At 47.2% G+C, this 27,871-nt stretch overlaps 1 long non-coding RNA gene across 1 annotated transcript in view; it reads left to right on the top strand.

Annotated features, from left to right (window-relative positions):
- Positions 1–12,496: 12,496 nt before the first annotated feature.
- LOC131813500 (uncharacterized) overlaps positions 12,497–27,871 on the top strand; it is a 52,699-nt gene continuing 37,324 nt past the window's right edge. The window contains exons 1-3 of the long non-coding RNA XR_009346849.1: positions 12,497–12,584; positions 12,996–13,079; positions 13,204–13,308. This is a non-coding gene — a long non-coding RNA (uncharacterized LOC131813500). The remainder of the gene's footprint in view (positions 12,585–12,995; positions 13,080–13,203; positions 13,309–27,871) is intronic.

Raw genomic sequence — 27,871 nt, 5'->3', positions numbered from 1 at the left:
AGATATTGACATCCACCGAGATGCAGTCAGACTACTATGCCTACAGAGAGAGCCCCACAGAGAGATCAGGAAATCAAAAACAGTCAAAGGGATTGGAGATACTAAGTGTAGCAAGAAATCAAGAATACTAACTCCTAATACTCTCCAGTAATAGAATTTCTAAGCTTGATTCAAATACTTACTCCCCTCCCTCCCAGCCCCGGGTTCTCCAAGGAGAGTCTCTTAATTTAACTCTCAGGAACTCACCAGGCAGCTACTACGGACCTGATTCCCAAAGAAACTAGCTTATGCCATCCTGTAGCATGTTGCTTATTATAATTCACCTAAAAAATTGGTTCCTTTCTTGAATTTCCTCACCTGTTGTCAATGATTTGCCCTTGACATGAAGACTTAATTAAATGTTCCTATGTTGCCTCCTAATTGTTTTCAAATAAGCAAAATTCTGTTTGAAGATCAGGAAAAACGGTCCCACTACCTTGATTTGATGAGTCATTCCCAAACCTGGGTGATGAGCAGAGTCAATGGGGAGTTGCACAGATGTTCAGATGCCGGGCATCCCCAATTTTGATGCTCTGGAAGGTTCACAGGTGATTCTAATCACCCGGGTTCGAGTCTCCCTGGGGTAGAACTCCTCCCAAGTTCAGTATCATTTTTCTGTAAGGTCACTGCCAAACTGGAGTTGACCTGAAGCATTCTCAATAAAACAAATTACTTCAGGAACCATCACGGGAAATTGAAGGGGAGAGGATGGGCACTTGTCTTTACAGCATTTGAAAGGTTGCCATCCGGAGGATGTTTTGCCATTGTGGTTCGACGGGGACAGAGAGGCAGAGAGGGCAGAGACCATATTAAGTACAAGGAAAAGCCTTCTGTTTTTTCAGCAATGAGAGCAGCCAGCGAGCTAAGAAATGAAGAGCGAAGCTTCTAATGCCATTGACTGTTTGTAGGTAGGGCTCTTCGCTGGCTAGGAGGCTGTACCAGAGAACCCTGTGCTTCTTTGCAGATGAGGCAGGGAGCCAGAGGACGAGCGCTAGGCTGGATTTTGTATTCCAGGGCTCATACTTAGCTCTCTGTATCCACACATAATTGGACGTAGAGGGTCATCATTTACTGGGGGCAGGATTTAGGTTGCTCTCATGGTTAGGATGGAAAGCAGCCTGTTCCCCAGTCACTGGCTCAAAAGGAGGGAGGTGGGTTGAATAAAACATAGCAGTCTCGAGTTTTCAAATGTGGCAGTTGTAGAATTCATTTTTCCTTCCGTTGGAGCAGAGAGACGCCCTGGGCGAATCGAACGTCATAAATCCAGTACTTCCCACTGTCTCCCCAAATACTTCTTTTGAGGAACCTTCAGGTCCTTCGGATTTAGGGAACTCTGAATTGTGGCTGATAACAAGACACGTTCAAACTGGACTGAGGTGTGACCTGCTCCCATTCTATGAGGGACACCCTGCTCACCCAACAAATTTGGGAAATCGCATGTTAGGTCATTAATAAGGAAAACTGCAGAAGAATAAGGTACAATCTTGATTTTACTATACTCAGCTGTGTCATTACAAAGTGTTTCTCCATTCCCTGCAGGGCCCAGAAAGAAAACAGTGAAATCATGCTGCCTGTGCACATTTTGGAACAAACGCAATGATTGTGTTGTTTTTCACTGAAACTTCCATTTGCTGGGAGCCTTTTTCCTTCAGGTAGAAACCATTTTCCTAACTGTGTTGATTTTCAGCTGCATAAATGAACATTTTCTTCATTGGAGTTCTGTGGCTAGTTTTGTTTAACCTGCCAGAGTTTTTGCATGGATTTTAAGGAAAAAACCGTAGATGATAGAATGATGAGGAAGGTAAACTTGCAAAATTACATGTCAGTGGATTAGATGATCAGATGTAACAATGGAAGCTCCCCATTTTCCCAGTGTTCCATAGACTTATCATCCTAAAAATTTTATCGGTTGCTGCACTGTGTTCAACAGATGTATTTTTAAATTCCTGTCGTGAACACAGTAGGGGCCGTGTACTCTCTGATTTCTATACATCATAAATGCTCTGTATACTCCATATACAGCTACTTATTAGAACTGATGTGAAATTACATTAATTGAGTTAGTTACAAACTGAGATCAGGTTTATGAACTTCTGCCAAAGCAGGGAGGGGTGGGGAGATTTGTACTCCCAGAAAGTGCTCCTGGCTGTGGTGTGGAAGGAGCCAGAGTGAGTGTGATGAGGCCTCAGGGGGTCAGGACTTGGCACCAAGTCAGCTGGCTGGGGACACAGGAAGGGGAGTGTCAGGACTTAGCTCACACAACCGGGATGAGAGGAGCCTTTTGCTGGGAGCCTACGAAGAGGACCAGGCTTGGGGGGTCAGATCACAGTGCTCCGTGGTATGGAGGTACCACAACTTTACAAGCATTTGCTCTTAATAGGCCAACACTGCCAGGCAGTGTGAACAGGCCCAGCCGAGAAAGCGAAATTCCTGTGTTCAGACTGTACCCCACGTGCCCCATGTCCAAAGCTGTGACTTCAGACGTGAAGATTTGGTAGAAAGCTGAAACGACCATTGTAGTTCTGAGGTAATTACTCTGGGTGAACTCACTGAATGTCTCCCAGAGTCTGCAGTGATTTTGAGGCATTTAATAACTTAGGACAGACAGAGATAATGTACACCTCATGCTGAAGAACGCTGGGGCCTTTTGAAAGCTTTTACTGGAAAAAAATGTATCATTTGTTCTGGCATTCAAAAAGCTTCCTTTCCTTTATGGAAAGTTGATCCATGTAAGGATCCTGGAGACACCTGAAATTAAGGCAAAAAAAATGCTGGTCCTCCTGAAAACTTGTGGAAAGAAGTTTTGTGAAGTGAATGTAATGCAGGCATAGAGATGAAATCCTGGATTAGAGAGATCTGAAGACCCCCCCCCCCACCATGGCCGGCTGTGGGCTGCAGGGGGTACTGTCTCATCTGCGGTTGGGAGGGCTTCCAACCCTCGGTCCCACGTGGTGTGTGTCTCCAGGAGAATCCCCTTAAGTGTCTCTGGCCAAGGTCTTGGTCTCTTTCCCAGCCCCTGTTGGCCCCTTGGTGACCATACTGCTTCCCACCTCCTAGCCTCCTGAGCCCACATTGCTCATTCACAAAATGGTAGACGTAACAGTTTGACGTAGGAAGGTTGTGAAACGGACTTGAGATACATTTGGTACACTTCAGGGTCACAGTTGCTCTAATAGTGTTGTTTTAGAAACTTGGTATGAAACCCCACACTGATTTCTTAGGTAGGTCATGACTGTGGGGAAGGAGGCATTATGGGAAAAGCGTCGTATCCGTTGTTCCAAGGGACATAAAGATGAAGAAGGCATGACTCCTGTGCTCAGGGAGCTTCCAATGCAGAATGTAAAGTTCCTTGGGGAAAAAAAAAAAACAAAAAACAAGACGAAATGTAAGTAAAATATCCAGAAGGAGGCCAGAGGTCATGTGGTGTGGTCAAGAGCACGGGTTCTACAGGCAGAGCCCCCTTCACAGCCCCGCTTGAGGAGACTCCTGTCAGAATAGAGAAATTCTGTGGGTGTCCACTTCACACATAGTGAGACGAGGATTCAGGGAGCAAGGATGACTTTGAAGGCACTCAATAAATGTTAGGAATGATGTCCTAATTTGGTGCGTAGTTACATGTCTACTGCGCCAGCTGCCGAGAACACAAAGTTGAATGAGACTTTGTGTATTCAGGTCAGCGAAGGAAACAGACCCATCAATAATGAATTGCAATGATGCAGAGTGTTGAGAGCCATAATGGGTACATAAATAAGATAATGTGGGAACACAAGAAGAGCATCTAAATCAGATTGCTGGGCAGGGAAGGCCTCCCAGAGGAAATGCTACTTGAACGGAACTTTCAAGAAGTAAGGTTATTCGGATCCAGGAAAGGAGAGAGGAGGAGGCATCAGGTTTAAGGAAAGGAGATGGGGGAGGGCACCTGCAGAACCCTGCATACTGGAGCACTGTGGGTTTTGTGTGGCTACAGCAGACTATGTTGGGTGACATGGAGCAAGAAAGGTCGAGTTCTAAATCCCAAAGCCCTGATTTATTAAGCTATTAAGTTCGGATTTTATGAAAATGACATAGAGGACTTCTGAAAGATTTCAAGTCGATGACTAATTTCTCAGAATGACGTTTAGCTGCAGTGTGGACGTCAATCCGTCCTGATTAGAAGGGGAAGACCAATGAGAAACTTGTAGTAATCCAATCAAGAAGTCACCAGAGCCTAGACAAGGTGGCATCAGAAATGGAGGTGGGGGGTGGGGGGCTAGAATCTAAAGGACCTGATTGAAGAATTAGCTGTGCAAGTCAGCATGGGGGAAGGGTTCTGCTTGGGCCCTGGGGGTGAGGGGGTGTTCTCCAGGGTTCTCTTCTAGGTCATTCACTCCCTTCCCTTCACAATTCTGGACACCGTTCGTCAGCACCTGACACCAGTGGCTACCAGAGTCTCACCTCTAGCCCGGGTACCTGGAACCCACATGCTTCCAGTGATGTCCACAGACACCTCAAACTCAACTCAGAACATGGCAGCTGGGACCCGTGAGGAAGCATCCCCAAAGAGCAAGGCAAAAGTATATGGTGTTTTAGTGATCTCTCCTCAGAAGTCACCCAGCATCTCTTCAGCCTTACAGCATCACCCAGATGGAAGGGAAGTGGATATAAATCACATCATGTGGCAGGAGGAATGTCAGCATCACACCCCAGGTAGAGGAGGTGAGATGGGAGATACTGTGGCCATCTTTGGGAAATCCGGTCAGCCACAGTCACTCTCCTATTTCTTCTCTGTGTGACTTTGCTGAGGAGAACTATCGTCTAGAGTGCATATTTACTCAGGAAAAGCATTTTAGTCAGGCAGATGTTCAAGGTCCAGAGGGAAGAGTGAAAAGAGAAGAAAGGAATTCTAGGCCTGAAGATGCCAATAGGGAAAGGTGTTGGGAGCAGGTCACATCATGTAAGGAGGGTTCACAGCCACAGGAGGTTAGTCTTCTCACAGGTACGTGTCTGGGTCTGATGCTGCTGTGAGCACACGACATAGAAGCAGGGAGAGGACGTGTTGTCTGGCACATAGAGAGCCGCACACTCAGGCATGTCCTTTCTGCAGTCTGTGTAGACAGAACGCTGACCAATGGAGCCCCTTTCCCCTATGACAGTCCACCATGAACCCCTGAATGTGGGGCCAGCAGGCTAAGCATGCATCAGAAAGTGAACAAAGAATGGTTTGGAGGTAGTATCTGTCATCTTTTGGTGTCAAAGTATTAAATAAAATCAGCTAACACATTGGTTGCCAAAGTTATGAACCCGTGCCTTTTCAAAGACTTAGTTTTACAATAAGTAGGATTTCTTCAACTCAAGAGATACGAGAGAGAAATCAAGCACAGGTGGGCAGGCATTTAAAAATAAAACAGAAGATTGAAAACGGATGTATTGATAAGGATTCTATAATGGTTAAGGGAAAAACATGTCAGCTTTCTTGAAAGAGACTGTCGCTCAGACACTGGGCAGATACTTAAACCGAGGAAGGGGTCATTCATTCATTGCTTCATTCAAGAAATACGGTTAAGCAGGTAGTTTGTCCTTGGCCCTATTTCAAGCAATAAAGAAGTGAATGAGACTGGCTGCCTTCAAGGAGTGTGCGCTCTAACGGGGGCAAACAAGACAGAGCATTAGACACTGTGCTGTGTGGGGAGGGCATGAACAGGGCTGTGTGTTACAGTGACTGAATTGGGTGAGGCCCGCCACAGATGAGGTGGTGACAGGCAAGGCCTCTCTGAGGAGGTGACATTGGAGCTGAACTTGAAGGGTGAGAAAGAGTCAGCCATGCCGGGGCTGGATGGAGAGCATCCCGGCCACTGGGGCAGCGGGCAAACACACAAGCTCCGAAACGGAACAAGAATGCTGGGCAGAAGGAGGTCGTGTGGCTGATTCTTCAGGAACCCTAAACATGCATTGATTTACTGCTGTGTTTATTTATTTATTTATTTATTTATTTATTTATTTATTTAAAAGATTTTATTCATCTATTTGACAGATAGAGATCATAAGCAGGCAGAGAGGCAGGCAGAGAGAGAGAGAGGGGGAAGCAGGGTCTCTGCCGAGCAGAAAGCCCGATGTGGGACTCGATCCCAGGACCCTGAGATCATGACCTGAGCTGAAGGCAGCGGCCTAACCCACTGAGCCACCCAGGCACCCATCTGCTGTGTTTAAACAGTGAGGTGTTTTTTTGTTTTTTGTGGGTTTTTTTTTTCCCTGAGCGTGGAAGTTTGAATGGTCCCTAGATGGGGATTTCAAAAATGACTTAAAAATCATTACATCTGTTTTCCGTGTACATTGTAGAATCTTTGATGTGTGGAATGAAAGGCAGAAATGAAACAGCTAGTTAGTTTCTTCAGTGCCGTTCACTGAGTAAAATGTCTTTTCCCCATTGAGTTGATAAAACGCCATCTCTATTGTGTACGGAAATTCACCATGAACCTGTGGCTCCTTGGGACCCTCTCTTTGGTTTCGTCCATCTGCCTCTCTGCTCCTGATCCCGGGGCTGTACTGATTGAATCTCTGTGCTCCTGTCTCAGCGGCGCCTTCCTGAAAACCAGCATAGATAACTACACAGCAGTGCTTAGGGTTTGAGTTTCTAGTAGGTTGTCCTCGAACACTATTAGCATCCCACGGAATGCCTGTGTTCCCTGGACCTCAGTTTGAAAAATACTAAGCTTGTACTGCCTTGCTTCGGAAAGGACCAGCAGGCCTGGAGTTGCCTCTGGAAGAAGCCAGATTCGTACAACATTTACACATGTCAGGCCTTGTATAGCACACTTTCGGCTGTTTCATCTCCTGTAATCCTTACCTATTACGTCCTCTGTTTTACCAGGAAGGGTCCACAAGGTTAAGGGGCTGTGTTCTAATGGATGTCTAATAGATACCAAGCAGTGCCAAGTGCTCTGAACAGAGAGATGCTTCTGCCCGTATCCTACCTGCAGTCAAATCGGACTGCTTGATGGGCCCCCCAATGCTAAAAATAAGAGCCAGTATTTGTGGAGCATCGGGCCTCACCCTCCACTTGCAACGTCTCATCCTACCTTCCTGCCACGGGATGGTTTTCTCCTCTGGGAAGCTCTAGCTTGTTCATAAGTGACAGGGAAGATCGTGTGCCAAGCCTGAAGGGAGGCAGATGGCTTCTCGTTGTACATGTGAGGAAATGAAGGTGTGGACAGTTAATGCTCTCGCTGGCAGAGTCACACCACGAACGAAGTGGCAAAGCCGAGATCTGGACCCAGAAGCAGCAGGTTTGGAGTCAGTCCATGGCACGGTGGACCATCCCCCTCCCCACCAGGTCCTGAGCTTTTCCTCCTTGGGGCCTTTGAGCATGCCACTGCCTCTGCCTGGGTTTATCTTCGAGGCCAAACCAGAGACCTTGTATAGGGAGGATGGCTGGGCGAAAGCTGGAGCCCATCATGCCAGACAGACGGCATGTCGTCTCTCGTGATACTCTTGTAGGTGATACAGAGAAGAGTATGAGGCCCAAAGGTAGGCAGAACTGATTTGGAAATTGCTTCCCCCACGTATTAGCTCTGTGCTCCCTGCAGCTCAGTTTCCTCACTTGGGAATCCTTCTGAGATTTATACAACGCAATAATTCCGTTAATACAAAAAATCCCGGGGAGATGTCGTCTCTGTCCCCAACTCCCTCATTTACTCAGCAAATACTTGTGAACCTCCCATGAAGCTCCAGGCACTGTGCTAACCATTATACTTATCAGTTGTTTCTATAGAATAGTATTTCAGGGTTCAGGCTGGGAGTACCCCAAGAGTGGGCTAATATCGCCAACATCGTGCTCCTCCTTGACGCTGCCTGTGGAACTTCCTTGTCCAGTTCCAAGGGGATGTTACCTTCATAAGCTACGTGTGATTTTTTTCAAAGTTCTACATGAGCTGGTGACTGCGTAACTCAACTCGGCTCTTTGGTCTTGTCACAATTGCTATAGGACCCAGAGCCGGTGTGGCCAACCCTGGGGTGACCCCAAACGGGGCTGTCAGTCCGGGGGTGTGGAGAGTGAAGGGAGGCCTCTCCCCACAAGTTCTTCTAGGGTAATTCTATGGATTCTTTATCCCTGGGGAGTTGCTTCTGCAATTAGAAGGGCTCTCTGGGGCGCCTGGGTGGCTCAGTGGGTTAAGCCGCTGCCTTCGGCTCAGGTCATGATCTCAGGGTCCTGGGATCGAGTCCCGCATCGGGCTCTCTGCTCAGCAGGGAGCCTGCTTCCTCCTCTCTCTCTCTCTGCCTGCCTCTCTGCCTACTTGTAATCTCTGTCAAATAAATAAATAAATCTTTAAAAAAAAAAAAAAAAAAAAAAAAAAAAAAAAGAAGGGCTCTCTGTTTCGATGGCTTATGACCTAATTCCATTGTCCCGTGCCTGAGGTGGTCAGATCCAGGCCTTGCAATAAGTCTCCAAAATCAGGGCCAGAGGGAGTTTAATGGGTAAGGTTACTATTTCCTCAAGGATTAAAATAAGCAAAGAGGATGGGTTATTACATAATCATTGACCCCTTGGTTGAAAACACAAATGTAATTTATCTCAAAATCATCCTCTAGTTTGTTGTTCTCCAAAATTAGATTACGCTAGCAAATGTGTTGAGCCTCTTGAACAGACAGTTATTTTCATGTCAATAGCCTCTGGAAGAATAGTCTTCCCAGGCCCAGATTCTCTATGGATGGAATTTGGGGAAAAAAGCACTTCAAATCCAAACATTCGACCCATAGTTCTTATAGTCATTGAAGGCTGAGAGACAGCATGGCCTAATGGGGAAAGCTTGAACTTCAGAATCAGATTAAACCTAGATGGAGATACTGGCTTCTTTACTGACCCACCTGTGTGAATATTGTTCAACTTCACCTTTCAGAATCTGTCTTCTTAGCTAAACAAATAAAATAAAACACTTAAAAATGAGAATAACAATTATCTACCTTTCAGGATTATTTATAGGTTTCTGATACTGTATATGGACGTACATGACAGAGTATCTGGCATACATTAAGGCCTCAGTCTATGGTAACTATTAAGTCTACAAATGCTTAGTAGAATACAGATCAAAAGACTGAATTGGTTCCAGAACCTGAGGGCTCTGTCTTAATCTTGGAAAGAAAGAGACACATAGCCAGTGGTTCTCAGCTCCAGCAGCTCAGAATCTCCTGGGGGTCTTCTAAGAAAGGCTACTGTCCTAGTCCTGCCCCCAAAGATTCTGCTTCTAATTGATTTGAGCTGAGGCTGGGTGTTGGGATGCCTCGCAGTGCCAGTCGGAGAACCTCGCCTGCATCTCCATCGCTGGGGCTGGCGGACCACACGTGGGGAAGCCTCACAGAGATGTTTATCAGGGGTCTGGCCTTAAGCCTCACAAGTTCAGAAACCCTCTTATTAGACCTTCAAGGTGATGGGACTCAGACACATGCTGAAAAGGAAACGGAGAGGCTCCTAATTTATCATTGAAAATATACCTATCAAACAGACCAAGTACATGCATTGGACTGAAGAGCATGTTCTCCCTTTAAGCAAACTCCAAAGGAAGCCAAATGATGGAGAAATGACTCGGAGCCCAGGAAGTGGTTACACAGATTAGATGTTGCCTGGCATCTGGTGTTGAGGTCCCAGCAAGGGCTTGTGCCCTCCAGGCAGGCTGGAGGCTCTATCTTCCCATGTAGCAGCCCCTTCTCACCTGTGAATGGGGCTTACGGGATAGGTCCAGGTTTTGCTACTGGAACAACCCTTTCCGTGGGCTTCAGAGGTTCCCCTGCCTGCCACCATTCTCAGGTCATCCCGACGTGGGCCCTGTAATGTCAGTCAGAGCAGCCGAACTGGCTCACATCTGCATCTAACAAACTGACTTGCCAATGCACCAAAGAGGGCAGGGTGTGAACCTCAGCTATGGTCTGATGAAAGCAAGGGTCATACACATGCGTGGGAGTGCCCCAGAGGAAAGGATTTTGGCTTTGACCTTCATCCTTCCCATTCCACAGGAGGATTTGAAAGCTGTAGCTGAAACGCCTGCGGGATCATAAACATGGGATGTTGCTTTTAGAGCCCATTACTGATCCCACAGTTTCTCGCCAGTAGGGAGAGGATCTCAGTGAATGATGGGATGGTGAATGTGCTTGGGGAGGAGGTCCATAGCCAAGGCCAACATCTGCATCAGCACAGGGGAGATGGATGGGCACAACAATAGGGTAGTTGAGACATCTGGGTTTGGTATAAAATGTTAACAGGTGAAGAAAGCAAGAATCCAATATTAGGGTCATTCTGGGTTCAGAAGTCTTCATACCTGGAGGGAATAATTTATTCAGGATCGAGAATCACTGTTCTGTCCTTCTTCCCAGAGAGTGAGAACTATGTTCTGTTTATTAGCTGATGATACGAGATAATTACACCTATGAAAACCAAACTTTCATCATGGCTATAAGCAAACTCTAGTTCCTTTGCACGTTGGGTATTTCCTTGGCCAGGAGAAGCAGAAGGAAATTTCTTGTCTGCTTCTGTTTGGATCCCTGTTGTACTGAGCTGACCTAATTTTGCTTTGCCCATTCTCTTGGGTGGGGTCCACACTACTTTTTATCAGAGTGGCCATGTGCTTGTGCCAGGAGTTTTATACAGCAGAACAGGTTTTATTTTCCACCCTCCTCTGAGTCGACGTGCCAGGCCCAGTGAACGTGGCAGCCCTCCAGCTCGCTCACACCCCTTTGAGTTGTGTGGTGTCTGCTCCTAAAGCAGTTTATGCCCACAGTACATGTTACAGTAATTAAGTGATTTAGTTACCTACTATGCCAACCAACTTAATATTATGTAAACCGATACAATGAGTATGAAAAGAAAGGGCTATTTCTTTGAGAACTAAGTGAAATTATTTGGAAAGACTCAATAAAGGAAAATTGATTTAAAGATTTCCTTTAAGTGTGGGGAGGTTGGGGGAAAATCAGAAGAATATGGAAGAATTCTGTCCTGGAAGTCTTTTTCAGGACTCTAAAATTTCATGCCACCTCTTAAGAAGTTGAAATTTAAAACAGTGGATAACACTTTATAGGTGTGATTTATGCAAAAAAAGAGACAGCAAGGATCCCAAGTGAGGGCACCAGGCTCAAAGAAAAGGCTTTGGTCCTATGTCAAAATGTTGGCAAATAGGGGTGCCTGGCTGGCATAGTTGGTAGAACATGCGATTCTTGATCTTGGCATTGAGTTCAAGCCCTACGTGGACGTAAAGTTTTCTTTAAAGAAATATATGTTTGGTTTTTTTAAAAGATTTTATTTATTTATTTGACAGAAAGATCACAAACAGACAGAGAGGCAGGCAGAGGGAGGGGAAAGCAGGCTCCCTGCTGAGCAGAGAGCCTGATGCGGGGCTCGATCCCAGGACCCAGAGATCATAACCCATGCTGAAGGCAGAGGCTTTAATCCACTGAGCCATCCAGGGGCTGCAGAAATAAATGTTTTAAGTTAAAATGTTTTAAGTATATATTTTCATCCTTGATTCATCATTTAACATATATATTGAGTGCCTACTGTGTATCAGAATTCCAGGTTCTGGAACTGCAGAAATGAATAAGGCCAACAAAGTCCCCGTCCACAAATGAACATTCTGGTGAAGGAGACGGTGGCCAACGGCGACTTACAGGCTATAGGTAATGTATGCCGCGATGCACATTTGTGAACTCAGTGTAAACTGATTCACAATGGGGTAGACAGGCAGTCACAGAACAAGCCTTGCCAATGAGGAACCAGAGTGGAGATGCAACTCCGTGGGCAGAGGGGAGCCATGTGGACATCTAGGGAAGACTCCGGGGACAGAGGGGCCAATGAGGCTGAGACCCCGAGCTGGGCCTGAGCTCGTATTTAAGGAACAGCAAGAAGGCCAGTCTGCCTGGAGGAGCAGGATGGAAGGTGAGAGCCCAGGGGTGAGGGGAGCCCTAGGCCCATCCAGGGCATGGGGACCCTGGGGAAGACTTTGGATGTGACTCTGAAGCTGAGAAGCAGCCACTGGGGGCTTCTGAGAATGGGACAGGCCAGGTGTGATTGTTCTATTTAAAAGGTACACCTGCTGCTCTGTGAAGAGAACTGGCAATGAGGGGCAAGAGTGGATGCTAAAAGCTGCAAATGAGGCAGACAGGAAGAGTCCGTGATGTGAGCGGGGCCCGTGGAGACCGGCTCCCAGAAAGCCACGCTGGGGCAGCGTACCAGGCTCAGTGGGACTGGAAGGTGCTCTGGGGGCCCAGTGAGGCCAGGGGAGTAGCCTCGGAGGAACAAGGGGCCAGAAGCTACTGCAAGGAGCGCCAGGGAGTCTGAGCCCTTTCCAGTGGCTTGAAGGGAAAGGGCTGGAGAGACAGGGCTGGAGAGAGAAGGGCCCTGGAGAGGAGCAGGTAAGAGGCTGTCAGGAAGGAACCGGGAAGTGACCCCACAGGCCTCCCAGAGTCCTCTGCAGGGAGGCAGAGCTTCCAGAGGATTAGCAGAGATGGCTTTGTTTAAGGCTGGGAGACAACCAGGCAGAACTTGGCTTCCTTCACCATTAGAAGCAGTTGGCCTGACTTAGGAGGTATTTCCTTATTGTCTTCTGCTCTTCCGGTTTTCTTCTCCCTCCAGTGGGGAGGACTGACTCAGGAAGCCCGCAGAAGCCTGCTTTTGTTTGTCTTTGCAACAGACTTGACTGGAGGGGAGAGGGAGGGGTCTGAGTGCCTGAGGTGGGGCCTGCAGAGTATCAGGGAGATGGCCTGCTGCCCAAGGGGGCTAATCTTGCCCATTTTTGGCAGTCACTGTTAGGGAATGCTACTGGGCAGGGTTCCCATGTCAGAGGGAAAATAAGCTCAAGGCTTACATTTCTCAGGCTTTAGGTAGACTCTCCGTGGTTTTCAAGCTTTTGAAAAATGTCTGTTTATGGGAATCTATTTTATATATAGGTATCAGAATCGGAATGGAGAGAATTTGAGGGAATCTATTTTATATATAGGTATCAGAATTGGAATGGAGAGAAAGTGGTTCCTGGCAGCCTCAGGACCTTGCTGGGCCCCCAGGATGGACTGGAAATGTCCAGGTACGGGGCCACTTTTGAGGATTGGATCTTTCTGGCTGGGTAATGGAAGGAGCCTGGTTCTGAAATTTTACCCTAAAGGCCTGGTCTGGCCTTAATTTTTCACCATTTTTGCCTCTACCCCTAGGTACTGACCAGCCTTTGGGAATAGATGAAAGAAGGGGTTGATCTTCAGGCTTGAATTCTGCCTCAACACAGCCCTTCCTCCTTTTGAGGTGCCCAACAAAGAGAGGTAAAGGCAAACATGTGCTTTTGATGACGACAAAGCCCAATGTAGACCCTTGTAACCTAGTGTTGGCCCCTGTGGAGTGTGCCTCCTTCCTGGGCTGGAGGCAGGCCTAAGGCCCAGAGTAAAAACGGGCTACGTGGACATTCCCTCCTAGCCCACACCAGAATCTTTCAAGTATGCATCCCAGGAAAGGCCTGCACACTGGGGAGAAGCCAGAGCCTGAAGCCTTCCCAACCTGACCTGTATTCTGCTACTGTGCCCTAGGCCACCTGGGGTAGGGGGAGGACTCATGTGGGAGTCATGGTGCACATGTCCCCAGGTTTCTCTGCAGTGTGCACGTAGAATTAGAAGTTCTGGGTTCACATATCCATAATCTTAGAGATAGTGCCGAACTATTTTCCAGAAAGATGACCTGGGTTGTCCAAGTCTCTGTCCTTGCTGTTTCTTCTCTGTTAATTCCTGAGAGAAATATGTCAAACCTCCCACTATGTTTGTGGATTTGTCTGTTTACCATGTGTGTTTTGTTGGGGTTCTTTTGCTTTTAGATTTGAAGCTATGTTATTAGATTCATAAAATTGTTCTACCTTCTTGGTGAATTGATCATATTCAAAACAGTTTGGAGGTTCAAGAATGTTTCTAAGAGCATTATGCTTTGCCAATGACACTTAACCACAGCCCCAGATGGGAAATGGTCCAAATGTTATTTTTTCACTAGGAAATGACCTTAGTTATCTCTCCTGATGCTTTTTGCGTTAAAGTCTATTTTGGACTTCTAACCTTGTTGCCTCCAGGATCTTGGGAGAAAGGGAGCCCAAGGCAAAGTGAAGTTGATACAAGTAGACCAAAGAGGGCTGGAGAGGGAAAAATAAGGCTTACTCCCCAGTGAACCACCCAGCCCCTCTGTGCTCAAGGAAGTTGAGGGATCCTCAGTTCACTGCCTTGGGGGGACTGGAATGAGGCAACAGAGGAGGAGTACAGCCTTGAGGACAGCCTTCCCATCAGAACACCTGCTAGACCGGGGATCGGAACATGGAAACTCAGCTGTGTGCATACATGGCCTCTTCATCTGTTCTCCCTGCAGCTCCGGGGGGTTTGTGGCCAGTGGGAGAGCCTGAGTGCTCTCAGGTGTGTGCGAGGATGTACTTCCTGCCAGCCCACAATAGAACTCCAGATATTTCTGAATTTGTCATTCTCTTCTTCGTGGACGTACTTATCCAATCAACAAAAATTTTTTTTAAAAGGATAAAATAAATTTTTATTTATAGTCTTATAGTAAAGGGGAAAGACTTAACTTGCAAGACAATTCTTGGGCAGTATGTACAATGTACCTTTTACTTCCACGTGAGGGAATCAAACATGGGCTGAGACTACACAGTACATGCTGGAAATCAGCAAATGCCAGGAATGGAGTAGGAAAAAGACAAAGAAATATGGCCTAAACACACAAACCCCTTCACCGGGATCAGGGCTGGTCACACACTGGGAGCGGGTTCCAGGACAGGTGGAAGGGGAGTGGGGTGAGGGGAGGGTCTGCTCTGGGGGACGGGTTTAGTATCTGGTCAATTGCTCTTAGTATTTACATACAAAATCGGTTGGCTCTGTTTCTTAGAAATGCACAAGGAAAGAAAGGAAAATCTGATCATTGCTTTATGAATTTGCCACTTTGCAATACCGACATCATCAGAAATAGAGACAATTCACACAGATACAGGTTTCAAGAGCAGGAAAGTATATCAAAACATTGTCACTGGCCCCCAATCCAAAACCTCTCCCTGGCCTGATCCTCCCTCCTTGTCCCACCCCTTACCCTCCCTTGGCGGCTACCATTTCACTGCTGCCTGCTGTCTCCCACACATACCACACTGCTGCCTGCTGTCCCCTACACATACCACACGAGTGTCATGCACCGCCCCGAGGCTGGCTGAGAGAAGCAGGAGTGAAACAGGCCGATGGCAGTGCTCCAACTCTGTCCCCACTTGTTTTTATACCACAGACTTCTTCAAGGATCTGGCCTTTCAATAGGAAGGTAAATAGCTTTTTAGAAGAAAAATAGATTCTCAAAAAATAGGGGGATTAATTCTGATGACTCCAAACCAGTCATCTTTGTAAAGTAGAGCAGTCCACAGATTCACCAAGTCTATCAAACGGAGGTGAGGAGGCCCCTGGAGGAAAGGCCTGTTAGGGGCAGGAGTCCTTGGGGCATGTGCCGGGGGCCAGGAGGGGGACGGCAGTGGAGGAGCTGGTGGCCGGTCGGAGGGCCGGCCATCTGTCCTCCAAAACAAAAGCTGCCAAGTTGGGGTGTCTTGGTTTAAAAATTCCTGGTGAGGACAGGGAATCCTTGCAGGGAAACCTCAGAAAAAAAAAAATTGTTGAGATGGGGAAGGAGAATGAGAGCTGTTGTCCAAGAGCTTCGATGTGAAGATCAAGTTTGAGAAAAAAGAGGGGAAAAAAAGTCTCTTAAATGATGGGAGGATTCTAGGGAGGAGCTGACAGGTGGCTGGGAACATGGAGGAGATGGTCTTTAGCTGGAGCTTAGCTGTCTCCATCTGCAGCTCCTCCCTGCTCTGTGGCTCCGTGCCTGCCCCCAAACCAGAGTCAGAGCCTCGGGCAAAGACAGAGATGGCACTTCCCTTGGCGTTGTGGTAGAAACGGTTGTCTGAGTAGGGGTGGTTGGCCAAGTTGAGCACTGCACCTCACCGTCTCCAGTGCATGGACTTCTTGCTCCAGAGGAACATCCTGCTGCTTGAAGTCATCAGTGTCTTGCTGGTGTGTGTGGTTTTTCCTTCACATTTCCTGGATGTCCTCTGTGGCTTTGTCTAGGACTTGGGCCCGGGAGGCCTTCTGTCCTTGGAGTGACAGGTACTGAGTACCACAAACTGGGAAAGCTTTCTTAATGTGCTCCCTATGTTTTCATTCCGGGAAATTATGACGAGCCAGTTTGTCAGTCGTAGGTTGAAACCTCGGTTGCTCTTTGTCACTCTCCGTCTCAAGGTCATGTCGTCCTTATGGGTCATTTCCTAGGGTTTCCTCCCAAGGATGGGGGGGCACCTCCCTGACAACAAGCCAAGTCCCCCCACACAATCACTCACTCAATTGTGCGTGCACACATACACACACACACACACACACAAACATGGACAAGAACCACCTTCTCACTCTAGTCAACAGATACTTATGAAGTGCCTACTGTGTGCAGACACTGGGGCCCATTCCGACTCTTCTCTTTGAGGTTCCTGGTCCCTGTTCAAGGGACACTGGACAAAATCTCCCATCCTTGAAAGGCCCAAGCTGCTCTCTGGGGGCCTGAGTTGACCAGGAAGGCCTCAGCCAGTTAGCAGGGGAGAGCAAGATACTAAGGCTTCTTAATCCCTCAGACCCCTCTCTCTCCTCAAAAGCTAGAAGCCTCTGATATGGACATTTCTTGCTCTGGAACAGTCCTCTGGTCCTACGAACTAGAAAGACTTGTGACTGGGAGATGCCACCCGAAAGCGGCTGAGATCTCTCCAGTGTGAGGGTGGTATGAAAAGAGGTTTATGCCTCCAAATGTCCCTTATTCTTTCTCCTCAAAGTGACAAGATCCTCATTAGGTTTCAGCCCAGGGGAAAACTCATGAATAAACCAACTGCCAATGCCACGGGACTCTAGAAGCTCAAAAGTGTCACAGCCATCAGCTAGACCAAGGATAACCATGTAAAGTTGTTGCCAAACTAGAACACTTGAGAATGGCAAGGAGTGCTGTTAATATGCGCACTGAACAACCACCAGAAACCCAGACCATCCTGGGCCAGCTGAGAGGTGTGGTCACTCACTCTAGAATGGAGTTCCTCAGAAACAATCTGCAATGGAGAAATTTGGTTCCCCGTCAGCCCTCTCAGGATGTGACTCAGAACTCATGCTAACTGAGAGGAATCTTTCCTAGACAGGCCCACTCCCTTTTTCCAGAACACATGGCAGGAGAGCCTCCCCAAATGAGGATGGGGTGGGCCACTTTAGAGAGCCACCCTGAGGGACCTCGAAGGCAGAGAGGGACATGGAAAAGATGCACGCAGGCCTCCTGTGAGGAAACTCCATCAATGCTGGAAACTTAGGGGCTCTTTGAAGATATGCTGGCCAGGAGGAGGAAATTCTTGTAGTCAGTGAGGTCAGAACACAGGCCTCCGCTCCACACTGACACTTTTCTAGAAGGTCAAAAATGTGTTTGGCCTTTGTAGTTGGTTTAGGGGAAGTTTCAGGCTCTGAGATTGAACTTTCCAGGCTCCCATCTCTTGTTTCCATGTGGTGATGCATTTATGGACTGTATTTTTAGAAGAAGATATTTGAAAATGGGAAGGTATTCATGACAGAGGAGTGACTCAGCCCTCATTGGCCGTGCCTCTGTTCTGGATGCCTTGAGATGGCATGGCATTCAGGACATGAGTGGGACTCGGAAGGTCCCAGCCTGTTACTATGAAGTGAGCGGAGCCTAAACATTTTAACCAAGAGGCAGGCTCCCCAGTAGACCGGAGGCAGGGATATTCTAGAATCCAGACTTACCCACAGGGCTGGAATGGAGCCAACCTGATGTGTCTCAGCTCCCATCTTAGCGCGAGTGTCCAGCAGATAGTATGCGTATGCGCCCTTCTCAGGTGAAAACCTTCCAGATCTGCTCAGCTGTCCACCCAACCAATACGTGTCCTCTCTTCTTTAAGTACTGAAGTCATGAGATGTGTCACGCTGCTCTTGGCAGAAGAGGGTAGCCCTGGAGAAGAGCTGGTTGCTCTGGACAGGGGTGGGCGTGGGCTGATCCTCTAGGCTGAGGGCATGGCACCAGGGAACAATTGGTCGACCTTTTTTTTTGTCTCTAAAAACGGAAAAGGAAAACCCGGAGAGACCAAGAGAATAGACTTGATAATTAATTCTTACAACTAAAGATAGCTATACTAATAATAGCGTTCATGGTAATAATTACTAGGCACAGTAGCCAACATTTACTGAACATGCTTAAATGCAGGGTTTTAATGAATTCTCATGATAACCCTCTGAGGTTGGTATCATTGTCCCATATTTTAGATGGGGAAACAGGCAGAGAGAGGCCACATCACTAACCTGATCTCCAACTGCTTTAAGTGGACCTGGCTAGACCCAGCCTTCTTGGCAGGACATAATGGCCGTGGGTCAGAAGGGAGTGTCCTTGGGCTCCCACCACCGAATCCCATGGCTTTCCCTCTGCTTCTTGCCATCCTTGCTTCTGACTGGTGAGAAAGGAAGAGGCACAGCTTACCAGTCTGAGGGACTATCCTCCTGGCCTGGCCCTGACTTCAGCCTTTCCCTCCCTTACAGGTTCTTCCCATCACAAAGAAATATATGCAAGTCTCTCAGGAAAAAGTACCAAAAACTAAACCCTCTTCTTGGAGCGCATTCCCTTCCACCTCCTCTTCTTTCTACCCCCTACCACTAAACTTCTAGAAAAATTTGTTTGGGTTCTCTGTGTCCACTTCATTTCCTTTTACTCCACAACCTGCTCTAACCTCTCTTCTGCCCCATCCCCATCCCCTCTCCACCAATGACCTTACACCCTACCCAGCGTCCATCTCTGTCTCTACTGCACTTGCCTTCTTGAAGATTCCATCCCTGTTGGCCACTCTTTCCTTATTGAAGGGCTCCCTCCCTGTGACTTCCCTCCTACCACCTCCTTTTAATTTCCTCCTATTCCTCTAGCTTCCCCTTTGTTGGCTTTATAGGCTCTATCCTTTCTGCCTACCTGTGATGGTTAATTTTATTTGTCAACTTGACGGGCCCACGGGATGCGAAGACATTAGATTAAGCATCATTCTGGGCATTACTGTGAGGGAGTTGGCCTTCTAGAAAAGTGTCAGGATCAGATTAACATGTGAATCAGTGGATTGAATAAAGCAAATGGCCCTCCACAAAAGCCCTAACTAGACAAACAGGCTGAAAAAGGGAATTTGGTCTCTCTGCATGCCTTTGAGTTGGGTCATTAGTCTTCTTCTGCCCTTGGACTTAGACTCAGACTAGAAATTACACTGTTAGCTCTCCTGGTCTCCAGTTTGCCCACTGTAGATCTTGGTCCTTCTCAGCTTCTAGAATCACATGAGGCAATGCCTTATAACCAACCTATCTCTCTCTACCCAGTACTCCTATAATATATATGATGTCCCACTGGTTCCGTCTCCCTGGAGCCCTCTGACCAACAGGCCGGAGCCCCTGAGCACTCTTCAATCCTTACCCCATCACATTATGTCTGTCATAAGAGAATGTGTTTCACATTATCGTAGCCTAATGAGCTCCTTAAGGACAGAGATTGTGTTTTATTCATCTACCCAATCCATAATAAGTGCTCGGAGGTGTTTGTTGAATGAATGAACAAACCACAAACTTGGACGCAGATAGGACTAAGTACGATGCGTATAACCACAGGTGAGGCTCTTTTAATGTCCACATGATCTTCACGTTGGCAGTGCGGACCGCCATCTAGGCTAAGTAAGATTCATGTACCTTAAATCCAATCTAGAGCTTAAAGTCCCTCAAATGCATTACTTCAGTCAGGCCTCCTGTGCTTTGGTCTCAACGGCCAGGCATGCTTGTCGGCTCAATAAACAATCTTTGGGAAGGAAAAGAATAAACATATATTTTCTTTCTGAACCTACAGACACGATTTCAAAATCTCACCTCCACCCAAGGCGCCAGATTCCCTTTCACTGTACACTCTGTCACTTTCTCTCTCCACCTGTCCCCTTGCTATCACTCCGTCATATTTGCAAGACAGAGTTCTTGGAGAAGAGACTAAGACTGCATGCCTCTTGTCTATAGCTAGAAATTATTTGGCAGGTTAACAGTCAGCCTTAGGCCTTATTCTCTGTCTTGAATTTATAGGGGAAGTACCTACACTCCTCAGGCTGACATAAAACCACAAGAACCTGTTTTGACTTTTTTGGGGATGGGCTGGGACCAGTGTGCAAGGGACCTGTACAAACAGTGCAGGGGAAATGTTAGAAGGCATGTCCAGGCCTGAAGGCTGCAGGTGGTGACAGCAGGAGAGAGTTTTGACAGAATCCTATAAAACAGAAAAGCGCAGAAAAACAGCTTCTGAAGGTTCACAGGCCCATTAAGTAGAACATTCCATGATGTTCCTTCTGTGTTTTTCCCAGCGATATAGAACTAGTTTCTCCCCTGTAGGTCAGGTACCCCACTTGGGACCCAAGGTGGGGTGTGAAGTGATAGAGAGGAGGGTTGAGTGCTTGCTTCCAGGATGGGCAGCCTGTGGTATAATCTTGGACGAGGCTGCAGCATCTCCATCTTTGAAGAGAGGTAGGAAACACCTGCCTCCAACATCCACTGGCTTCTGACGTATGCAGTGTATGGAGATCTGCTCCTTTCCCCCAATGTGTTTATGATCCACCATTAAGGTTGCTGCCTCTAGCTAAATATTTATATTGAATGTTCATTGGTGAATATCAGTGTTAATCAGACCGACATAAATCCGTGGAGCTGGTAGAAAGCTGAAATCCTTCCTTAATTCTGAAAGGAGCCCTAGGGAGAACAGCAAAAATGCCCGCCATCCTGTGGTACCAATGGACTCCACCTTTGTTGGGCCGGATTTCTCCTGAGTTGTGATCTGTGTGGCTGAGCGGGTCCACTACATCTCTGTTGGGGATGACTCTGAGGCAGCATTGAAGTCAGTCACTTGCAAGTTTGAAGTTGAATTCTTGGAGCGCCCAGCGCCCATACCAAACAGTACAGAAGTAGAGCCTGAGGACCTTCGTGACTCTGGTGACACTGAAGCCACCTCCAGTGATGGCCCCTTCAGCGTCAGGCCCTTTGCTCCTTGGGCTTATTCCTAATCAAAACAGATCTTCTCATGGCGGAGACAGTCTGAGCCTGAAGAATTCTCCCTCTCACTCATGAGGAGCAGAACAGAGGGTTAGAACCCAGTGCCTCTCATCCATAGTGATCTCCCCATTATTTCCACTCAGCCTATTTCCTATGACTCCTTGGGTCTTTTTCTTTCTGTTGTTCTTTTTCCTGCTTTCCAGAGAAGCTATGGAGAAGAGCCCCTTGCTTGCCTAAAGTGACACGTTCCTGGCAGTCTTGAAAAGCCCAAACACCTGTCAAAGGCCTTTCTACTCAGAGATCTCCTTTAGGCAAGTCTGATCCCTTCCTGTCCGCTTCCCTGCTGTGCCCCTGGCTGTGGGGTGCCAGTCAGCAGCGCCTGGCTCTTGTTCCTTTTTGCGTTCCAGGGCTGAGCCCCAGCAGAACGTGGTGCATGCTGGGTACGGACAGAACTTTCTCCTTCCTCAGTGCCACATGTCCTGCCGGCCTTTTCTCCTATGTCCCAGAGTCCTGACTAGGACACTAGGCTAGAAGTCTGAAATCAAGGTGTTGCTGTTGAGGCCATGCTCCCTCTGAAGGTTCTAGAGGGCAATCTGGTTTTTGTTTCTTTGGTTCCTGGAAACTCCAGGTGTTCTTTGGCTTGGGGTCACATATCTCCAAACCTGCTGCCTGGGTCCCATGGCCTCCTCTTGTCTCTCTGTGAACTCTCCCCCGGCCTTTATCTTACAAGGACACATGCTGACATTTAGGCCCCACTGGGTACTCAAAAAAAGTCTCCTCACCTCAGAATCCTTCATGGAGTCACTTCTGAAAAGACCTTCCAGCTAGGTCAGATTTACAATTTCTAGGGATCTGGACTTGCCATCTTTGGGGGCTGTTACTCAGAGGACCACAGTCCTTTGAGAATGGGCCAGGAGGGATCCCAGGTGCAAGTGGGGGCATGAGGTGGGCAGCAGCAGGGAGCCTATCACTCGGAGGAGGAGTGGGGGGCACTGGGATCCGGGGAAGTGTGGGAAAGGAGTCATGGGTGAGGAGTAGGGGTGGGTACTGGTAGGGAAGCGCCCACAGGGAGATTAAAGAGAGTGTGAAATCACTTCTGAGAGAATTAGAAAAGCAACTTGAGACCCGGAGAAGAACTGCCAGCAGCACCGAGGTCGCTGGGGGCTACAGGCCACAGATTTGTAGTGACACCAAACTCATGCCTGGGGAACATTCTCTGATAGTTTAAGCCTGTGTGTGTGTGAGAGAGAGAGAGAAAGAGAACATGGCACAGAGAGCCCACCGTGTCTTTGGCCGGGTAGGTTTGCAAGGAGGACAGGGAGTGGGGCCGTTGGTGGCACTGGTTCAAGTCTGGGCTGCCCAGGAATGCCCAGGAAGGAAGGATCACCAGGAAAAGTGCAGAAAGATGGCTAGTGAGTGCTGTCAAAGAGCAAGTGTGGTGCCTGATGCTGGAATGAGTGTTTAAAGTTTTGGAAAATTGCCAATTAAGCAGAGTCCAAAGTTTGGGATGATGAGGGTGCAGGATCGTAGGTATATTGAGAGAAGTGGCTGAGATGGGCGGCGGTGGGGAGAGGGATAATGGGGGAGGGCCAGAGCTCTGGGACCAGCCTGCTGGATGTGACAGCCCTGGGGTGGGACTTACAAGGGAGGAGTTATGGGCTCAGGGGCCAAGGCCTTCCTTGAACACGGGAGGGATGGATGGGCAGCCTCAGGATATCTAGGGGGCCTGGTGGGTGGGGCGATCTGCCTCTAGGCTGCAAACAGAACTCCAGTCTCTTCAAGGCAGAGCTGTGCCAAGGCCCTGGGGTGGGGTGGCGGTGTGTGGGGGGCCGAGTTAGCCCTGGAAGTTTCTGTTCCTTATTTGCTGACAGTGCCATGTTTGAGAGAGGTAGCTAAAGTTGGCGTTCGCTGCTGAAAGGCACTTTCAGAGCAAAGAAAGAAGAGATGGTCTACTCTTGGGTCAGGGCCTGACGTCTGTTTTGGTTGCATAGGTTAGTCATTTATTTGCCAATGCTAAGGTCTGTGCTTGAGAAGCCCCTCTAGTCCGCGGAGCTGATGGCAAGCTCCTGCCATCAAGGAGAGGAGAACTGCAAGCTGAAAGACTGTCGTGGCCCTTTGGGGTCTGCCCACACGGGACCGAGCAGCCTCCCTGCCAGAAAACCACCCTTGTGGCTGGACAGACCCACTCTGCTCTAACCTCTATTAGGGGCAATAACCCCCCTTGGTGGAGAGGTGAGGCTCCAGGCACCCCTAGGGACCGGAGCTGTAAACAAGGGAAGACTTTGTACTGAGACCTTGTAGTAAAGGGTGGCCTTGGGTTAGGCAGGAAGTGACTTTCAACTCGCATAATTTAAGGTTGTTGCTGCAGAAATAAATACGAAGCAGGAAGACAGGGCCTTCTTTTTTAAAAAAAAAATTTATTTATTTTTAAAGATTTTATTTATTTATTTGACAGACAGAGATCACAAGTAGGCAGAGACAGGCAGGGAGAAAGGAAGGGAAGCAGGCTCCCTGCTGAGCAGAGAGCCCAATGCAGAGCTTGATCTCAGGACCCTGGGATTATAACTTGAGCCGAAGGCAGAGCTTTAACCCACTGAGCCACCCAGACACCCCTTTTTAAAAATGTTTTATTTATTTTTTTAAAGATTAAAAAAAATTTTTTTAGGGGGACAGAGAGAGAGTGAATCTCAAGCAGGCTCCCCACTTGAGCACAGAGCCTGTCACGGGGGCTCCATCTCAGGACCCTGAAACCATGACCTGAGACAAAATTGAGTCAGACGCTTAATTGACTGAGCCACCCAGGTGCCCCTAAATATTTTATTTATTTATTTGGCTGAGAGTTGCTTTAAATCTTCTCCATCATTGGCTTTGTAATATTTTGCCATGTTCTCTCTCCACAGTTGCCAGGGCGGGGGATTGGCGGAGCACAGTGGGCTTCTCTGTGACATGTTTTGTCACATTTAACTTCTGCTCCAAAGTTAATGAATTTCAGGCAGGTTTTTCAGCACCTGCACCTAGTGAATACTTGAATGACATTTTAATAGGCACCAAAAATACTTCCAATTACAATGTTAGCGAATGATAAAATAAAAGCACACCAGTCCTCAAAATCACTCACGCGATTTGCAGGGTTCAAGAACAGCCTGGCTCAGGGGATCCCAAACCCAAACCCAGTCTCCAGCTCAAATGTCATAAAAAATATACATATTGGATATTTGACCCTGTTCCTGGCACAGAGTTCCTAATGTTATATAACAAATTAGTATTTGGTTTTCCTCCCAGGTTCTTGGCACAGAGTTTCTAGGGCCCTCGGAATTTCCCAAATGATAGTTGTCATTCATAACCAGGCCCTTTTGCAACCACTCCTGAGTTTCTGTTACTGCGGTGAGTCTAGGAGTATGGGGGCCAGTTGCCGAAGGAACCTACCCAATCCTTGAGTATCTTAGAGTATCCGAGAGTATCACCAACCCAGTGATTAAAGGGCTGGAACATGGGGTGCCTGGGTCGCTCAGTGGGTTAAGCCTCTACCTTCAGCTCGAGTCATTGATCTCAGGGTCCTTAGATCGAGCCCCGCATTGGGCTCTCTGCTCAGTGGGGAGCCTGCTTCCTCCTCTTTCTGCCTGATTGCTCTGCCAAATAAATAAATAAATAAATAAAATTTTTTTTATAAAGGGCTGGAACTTTTAGTCCCACCCCTGGACCTCTGGGAAGGGGAGAGAGGCTGGAGAATGAGTTCAATCACTGGTGGCCAACAATGTGATCTGTGTAAGGAAGTCTTCACAAAGACTGACTGAAGGTGCTGGAGAGCATCAAGGAAGGTGAACTTGGGGAGCTACCTGGAGAGTGACGCACATGAGAGGGTGTGGAAACTTCACGCCATTCCCATGCCATTCTTCATGCCATATTGCCCTATGCGTCTCTTCCTTTGGCTGCTCCTGAGCTGAATCCTTTATAATAATTAGTAATAGCAAGTAAACTGTTTACCAGGGTTCTGTGAGATGGTCTAGCAAATTACTGAACCTGAGAGGGCCCGAGGGGGGACCTGTTGGAATCTTTGATTCTGTAGCCAGGTTGGACAGAAGTTGTGGCAATCTGGGGACCCTCCACTTGTGATTGGTGGCCGAGGCTGGGAGGAAGTCTTGTGGGACTGAGGCCTTGGCCTTGGGGCCTGGGCTAACTGGGCAGTTCGCGCCAGAATTAAATTAGATTGTAGGACACACATTCAGTGTCTGCTAGGAACTGGAAGATTACTTGGTGTAGGAAAAAACCACTTTCAGTGTCAGAGTGTTAGAAGTACAGAAAGAGAGGTTTTTCTTTTAACCAAGATTAACAGCAGGAACATGGCTTACCATTTCCTGTTCTACCAGCTTCAAAATCCGGTGACTCTTAATGAATTCTTACATTTTGGAAACATTTCAAATTTTGCAAATAAAGTGAGTCTTTATTAATATTTTACCTGGTACCATTTCAGCTTTGTATAATCTTTAAAAAAAAAAAAAAGATTTTATTTATTTATTTGAGAGAGAGAGCCAGCACAAGCAGGGGGAGCTGCAGAGGGGGAGGGAGAATCAGGGTCCCTGCTGAGCAGGGAGCCCAATGCGGGGCTCAATCCTAGGACCCTGAGATCATGACCTGAGCCAAAAGCAGACACACAAATGACTGAGCCATCCAGGAGCTCCAATTTTGCATAATCTTAATTAGCATGAAATCTGTCCAATCATTCAACAATCTTTTTTGCGGTATCTTCTGTGGACCAGACTCTCTTCTAGAGATTTAGCAGTAAGCAAAACAAATGTCCCCCCTCCCCCACCAAGGACTTCTTAGTCTAATGGGGAGATTGATAATAAACAAATAATAGATACATGATAGATACTCTTACCTCCGATGTCAGGTAAGAGTAAGTTTATGAACAAAAATAAAGCAGAAATGTGTGAAGGTGGTCAAAAGGTACAAACCTTTAGTTACAAAATAACAAAAGTCCTGGGGATGTAATGTTCAGCCTGGTGACTACAGTTAATAAAACATTATATATTTGGTGGGGCGCCTGGGTGGCTCAGTGGGTTAAAGCCTCTGCCTTCGGCTCAGGTCATGATCCCAGGGTCCTGGGATCGAGCCCCACATCGGGCTCTCTGCAGAGAGCCTGCTTCCTCCTTTCTCTCTCTGCCTGCCTCTCTGCTTATTTGTGATCTCTCTCTGTCAAATAAATAAATTTAAAAAAAAAAACATTGTATATTTGAAAGCTGCTAAGAGAGTAGATCTTAAAATTTCTCATCACAAGAAAAGTAATTTATAAACTACCTATGATGATAGATGTTAACTGGATTTACTGTGCTGATCATTTTGCAATATATACAGGTATCAAATCATTGTGTGTTACACCTGAAACGGACACAATATTATATGTCAGTTATAGCTTGATGAAAGAAATATCCAAATAAAGAAAGAAATATATAAAGCAGGGGAAAGGATAGGGAAATACAGAGAAAGAGGCGCCATTCCAGACAGGATGCTGGAAGGAGTTGTGTAGATATGGGGAGGGGACACCGTAGGCAAAGGGAACAGCCAGGAGCAGAAAGGTCCTTGGTGACTATTTAGCTCCTGAAGGACTTAGTCTAGCATTGACCTAGGAGGTGGGTTAAACCCACTAGTTATGGAATCAGACTTGATTCAAAACCCAGCTCTACCACCTACTAACTACATTTCTTTGGGCAAGTGAATTAATTTTTCTATGTTTGCTCGTCTGTTGAATTTGGGATAATAGTCTACTTGGCTCATAGGGTTGTGGTAAGCATTAAATGTGACAATGAACATAAAACCTTTATCTCTGACCCTCATCATAGGATGGGCTCCAAACACAATGACTGTCACTATTATTATGATTACTGGGAATAATAAGCCCTTTGAAAGCAACATTTGTGCAGTTACTACTGTTGACACATGGAACTCGGGCAGGGCACAGAGGCTGTCTCTGCAGGGAAGAGTATCACATAAAACACGTCTGTGGATATGCAGGCCCATCACCTCTCCGGACAAGGGCTGGTGGGGGCCGAGGGCAAGAGAGCTCGGTTCAGAGCAACGGAAGAGTGAGAATGAGTATTACCAGGACTCGCTTTTAGAGCCCCTGCCCATTGTTCTGCACCTGCAAGCACCTCACCAACTGGGTCTCTGGCTGTCAGACTGCATGTTGGGTGAGCACTGCCACTTTGGGAAGAAGAATGTTGACTCACGGCCACATGTGCTGTTTGCAGAACCAACTTGGGCTTTCCTCTTAGCTTCCAGATGCCCAAACCTTTGGCCTACCCAGCCTGGGGTGACCATAGTCAGATGTCAGCCCTGGGAGGAGCACCCACAAGTGTGAAGTAGAGAATGGAGTTTGGCAAAAGGAAGTGCTTGTGTTTTAATAAACACAAGCAATTTGAAATCGAAGAACACGTCCTTCTCTTACACCTGTCAGTGGTGTCCCAGCTGTACTATTATAATCACCTGTTACCTTTCCCAGCTCTTCCAGAAGGCTGGGAGGTCCTTGAGGGCTGAGGCGGTTTTCTCGTATTCCTAGAACCTAGTACCTAATAGATACTCAATAACGAATGAAAGAATGAATGAATGAATGACTTCAATGTCAAGGGAAAAATATAATTTACAGTGCTAAGTAGCCTTATGATAACCAGGTGTTCATGTGTAAATGTGTGTGAATATAATACAATTTTATTTCTTGACCTAAGATTTAATACTCTAT

This window comes from Mustela lutreola, chromosome 13 (assembly GCF_030435805.1).
Source record: "Mustela lutreola isolate mMusLut2 chromosome 13, mMusLut2.pri, whole genome shotgun sequence".
In the NCBI taxonomy this organism is placed as follows: Eukaryota; Metazoa; Chordata; class Mammalia; order Carnivora; family Mustelidae; genus Mustela; species Mustela lutreola.
This window is presented reverse-complemented; position numbering and strand designations above follow the sequence as displayed.